At 37.3% G+C, this 5,015-nt stretch overlaps 1 pseudogene; it reads right to left on the bottom strand.

Moving 5' to 3' along the window:
• Nucleotides 1-903: 903 nt before the first annotated feature.
• The window catches only part of LOC116854374, a 12,391-nt pseudogene continuing 8,279 nt past the window's right edge, over nt 904-5,015 (bottom strand).

The following is a 5,015-nucleotide window of genomic DNA, read 5'->3' as shown; positions in this document are numbered from 1 at the left end:
GCATATCGAGTTCTATAGACTATCTTGGGGCTATTATACACACACACACACATACATACATACACACACACACTGTAAATAGAGAAAAAAATCAATTTCACAGTCTTCTAATTTCATCAGTTATCTAACATGTGTCTTCCGTTCATGTATGAATCCTGATTGTTCCTTGAATTTCCAAACATCATGAGTATTCTGATAATAGTTGTACACTGTTTTATTTTTATATATTAACACTTGCCAAATTCATCATACTTTTTTGAAGAACCACAAATTAAATATTTTGTATACTATATTTGATTAGATACAAGCAACAGTAGTATGATGTTCTTCTTTTAGTTAGACCCTGAAATGAATTTAAACTATTTTTAAGTTACTTGAATAAAAATGCGACTAATAAAAATCCCTAGCCTGTTTTCAGGTAGATACTTAGGCTTTGAGAATTATGATTATCTTCTAACTGATATTTTTAGTTTTCTAAAAACTTTTATAATAAGTTGTTTAGTTTTATTTCAAAACTTGAAGATTTGTTCTGATTTGTATATCAACGAGTCAGAAGAACGATTCAACCAACAGGTCAGAAATTTGATTCAGATACTATATGCTTTAAAATTTTCTTAGCAATTGATGGCATTGTTTTCATATTGCCAAAATCATAAGAACATTGACACTAATGCAGAGGAATTTTATTCTAAATAAATATTCTAAATATTTTATTTCAGAATTCAGCCTCTGATGTTATACCCACAAGATATTTTATTTTACTTTTTTAAAATATTTTTTTAAGTACTCTACACCCAATGTGGGGCTCAAAATTAGAACCCTGATATCAAGAGTTGCATTCCCGACTGACTGAGCCAGCCAGGTGTCCCAACCACAAGATATTTTAAATCAACAACTTATATTACCACATTTGTCATCACCTCCCTATATTCTTGTGGTTTGGACAGAATCTTTGTTTTATAGATACTGTGATAAATAATAGAACAGATTTAAATTGTTTCCCATTCTTTCTTCCTCAGTTCATTTCTTTTGATCTTCCTGCTGATAGTCTTTGGCAGCTCTTGAACAAATTCTACCTGTTGGGATCAAGGGAAAAAATTAGCCCAAAAGTTTTCATCTTTAGACAAAGTAAGTTTTATAGCAGTTATTATCTCTAGGTGAAAGAATTAGGACACCCACTTGGGTCAGTTTTGGTAACAACCAGAAACGGAGATGGGTGTTATTGAGGAGATGTCGCTTAGTATTTAGAATTTACTACAAGTCCAGTAAGCCAAATGATCCAGCAAATTATGTCAAGAGTTTCATTTTAATCTCAAAGATTCTGATTCTTATCCATGTCATTAGTTCAGTTTGGAATATTTGGTGTAGCATGTTTGAGGAGAATATTTATTAAAATTTAAAAAAAAACAGCTGAAATTTGTCAGAATGCTAAGCAAATTGTCATCATAATTAGAATACCTACCTTTCCGGGATATTTGTAAGGTGCTGTAGTTTTTTTTACATGCTCCTGAATCTCCTTTTTGAGTTGTTCTTAATCATGTGACATGTAATCAGGGGCCAGAACAATAAAAGCCTTTACTACCTGCAAAAAATATCTGAAACACCAGGAATGAATATTTTTATGTTTCTCTAACTGGGAATCTAAGTGCTTGCTGGGGTGGGCCAGAAGACTTCATAGTGTTTAATCTCAGCTCTGTACTCTTAAGTCAGCCAGTTTGAGTCTCATAACTCTTGTTCTGTAATACAAGAGAGTTTCTGGGACCTCTGCTTTGTTAATGATCTTAATGAATTAGAACTTTCTCATCTAACTACATCTTGAACTCTGCCCTCTGACCTGATTCTGTTTCTGAGCTGTCTTTGCTCTTGACTTCTTACCTCATCTTTTATCTCCTTCAAGAAAATTTCCTTTTAGAAAAAAAATATTTTCCTTTTAGGAACTCAACAATGCACTAAGCATAGCCTTTTGGGTAACATCTTAGCCTGGTCTAGCCTAGTTTCTAGGTCCCTACCCTCATTGTGGCCCTTATAAAGAGTATTCACACTGAGTTTGCTCTATCCTTGTTGAAGGGAACAGTTCATTCAAGCTGTGCACTCTTCATTCCAGAGGTACTTATGTTGATAATAAGGCTGTGAAAGTTCCAACAGACACTTTGCTATTACTCTGACCAATTTACCTGACCTTGAGGAACAAGAGTAGAAAATGGTGGTGGTCTTGCTGTATAATTGGCAGAAGACAGGGAGGACTTCATCACTTGATGCTCACAAATCCTGTTCTCAAAGTTCACTCTTCCTTGAAATGTTTTGGAAAATCCTGCCCTGCCCAGAGTGTTTAGACAATCTATCTATAATTTTATCATACCCATTTTTTGATATCTCACAAAATGTTTTTGTGTTTATACTGGCTCTTCTGCTTTATCAATAAAAAAATTTAACCTTGCTAGAAGTGACTCATTCAGAGGCAGATTATTTTAAGAGCTAATGTTTGTAATTATTGGCTTGAATATTGATGACTTCTACACCTTGGATAACATCCACTGTATCTTTGTAAAAGTTTTTTTGTTTTGTTTTTTAAGATTTATTTACTTATTATAGAGAAAGCACACCCATTCACCCAGGAGTTGTAGGAGGGGCAGGGAGAGAATCTCAAGCAAACCCCACACTTAGTGGAGAGCTCAACTTGGAGCTCAATCTCATGACCCTGAGATCATGACCTGACCTGAAATCAAGAGTTAGATGCTCAACTGTCTAAGCCACCCAGATTTATAAAGATTTTTTATAAAAATCTTTATAAACCATTACAGAAGATTGTAAATTAATATGGACTGCCCTAACATGATCAAGAGCATGATCTCTAAAGTCAGACAGTCCAGGTTCAAATCACACTTTGTTGTGTAATTTTGGGAATGTTAGAATACTTCTTTGTGCTTGTTTCCTTCTCCAAAAAGAGAGGTTGTGAGGATTAAATAGGGCCTATACAGGCCCTGTGTAGGGCTTAATAATTCCTGGAACATCAGAAAAAGTCATCAGAACTATTAGGTATTAGTTGTTGTAGTATTAGAAGTACAAAAAAAAATGTTTTTAACTAAAAACCTTAAGTTGGCTTCATAGTTTCTCTAAAATTCTCTGCAAAATGTTGCATTTTTATAAGAGTCTATCGTTGTGCCATTTAATATGGTAGCCACTTGTAACTTTAAACTTAATTAAAATGAAATAAGCATTTTCTCAGTCATACCAGCCACATCTCAAGTGCTTTATAGCCATGTGTATTGTATCAAATGGTGCAGATATAGAATATTTCCATCATTGCATAAGTCCAGTAGTGACCTATGGCCTTCAAATTACAAAGAACATTGTGATCCTACCGGTGGAGTTAAGAGTGAAAGGGTAAACTTCAGTAATCACAGAATCAATTCCCTGATCTATGGAATATTGGAGGCCTTGCTTGGCAAAGGAGACCTGAAGAGTAGCTTGGAACCTTTAAACCCAAACTACCCTCTGATCAGCTCCAGTAAGAATGAGCTTTCAAGTGTATATATGACTCTTGATCTCGGGGTCATGAGATGAAGCCTCTCACTGGGCATAGAGCTTACTTAAAAAAAAAAAAAAGGAATGAGCTTTTAGGACTGTCTTATTCACAGCTTATTTCCTGAATCTTCCACCTATCCATGTACCCAGCCTACTTCTGGTTGCCTTAGTTGCTATCTTTTTTTTTTTTAAAGATTTTATTTATTTATTTGACAGAGAGAAATTACAAGTAGGCAGAGAGACAGGCAGGGGGGTGGGAAGCAGGCTCCCCGCTAAGCAGAGAGCCCGATACAGGGCTCAATCCTAGGAGCCCGAGACCACGACCTGAGCAGAAGGCAGAGGCTTAACCCACTGAGCCACCCAGGCGCCCCCTTAGTTGCTATCTTTGACCTTCCTTCCTCCCCCTGATATCTGATGCCAGCCTAGCCTCCTCAGCTACACTAGAGACCATTGGTTTCCAGACCTGGGTGATAACTTAATACCATCTAGCTGATATCTGGCATCCTATCCTGCTGTGAGCCTGGGTTGTTGGCATTCACACCATCCCTCTATGGAAAAGATACAAATTCCTTATATATATTTTCAGTCTTATTCATAGCAGTTCTTTCTGACTAGCATATTTACTCATGACTGTCTGTCTTGGAGTTAGTCAGTCATTTGGGTAATTCTGTTTCAGTGAACTGCTGAAAAGTATGTGTTAGACTGCCAATAAATTATAAAGTGGAGATGAATTTTTTTTTTTTACCTCTCCCCTGACGGGGTCTGGGCTGCTGACAACAGCAGCCTCTACAACAGCAGGATGCTCAGTCAGGGCACTTTCCACCTCAAATGGTCCAATTCTGTAACTGGGAAATAAAACATATAAAGGTGAGCAGCAGATCCACTCCAGAACACTAATGATCAGTTAATGTAGACATATGCACAGATGAAAAATTACCCAGAGGACAATGTGATATCATCTGCTCTTGCCACAAACCAGAAATAGCCATCTTCATCCACATAGCCCCTGTCCCCAGTGATGTAGAAATTGCCTTGTAGTGTTGAAGCTGTTTTTGTAGGATTATCCTGTGAAACAAATAGCATTTTGTTAGTATTACTGTCAATGTGATTCTTCTGTTCAGTTGGATTTTTAGATGTTCAAGGGAGGGGGAAAAAGTGGTCTCTTTGAGAAGACTGGGAATGAAGAGGTGGCAGCACATGAAATAAAGATGAAATTTCGTTGTTGAGCTAGCCCATTCAAAGAAAGGGAAACTATAGTTACAAAGACTAAGCATGCTGCCATCCTGACAATTTTCTTTTCTTTTTTAAAGATTTTATTTAGGGGCGCCTGGGTGGCTCAGTGGGTTAAGGCCTCTGCCTTCAGCTCGGGTCATGATCCCAGCCTCCTGGGATCGAGCCCCACATCGGGCTCTCTGCTCAGCGGGGAGCCTGCTTCCCCCTCTCTCTCTGCCTGCCTCTCTGCCTACTTGGGATCTCTGTCAAATAAATAA

The sequence above is a fragment of the Lontra canadensis genome, unplaced genomic scaffold (assembly GCF_010015895.1).
Source record: "Lontra canadensis isolate GAN:19392208 unplaced genomic scaffold, GSC_riverotter_1.0 scaffold91, whole genome shotgun sequence".
Lineage (NCBI taxonomy): Eukaryota > Metazoa > Chordata > Mammalia > Carnivora > Mustelidae > Lontra > Lontra canadensis.
The sequence above is the reverse complement of the archived record's forward strand: the minus strand, read 5'-3'. Positions and strand labels throughout refer to the sequence as shown.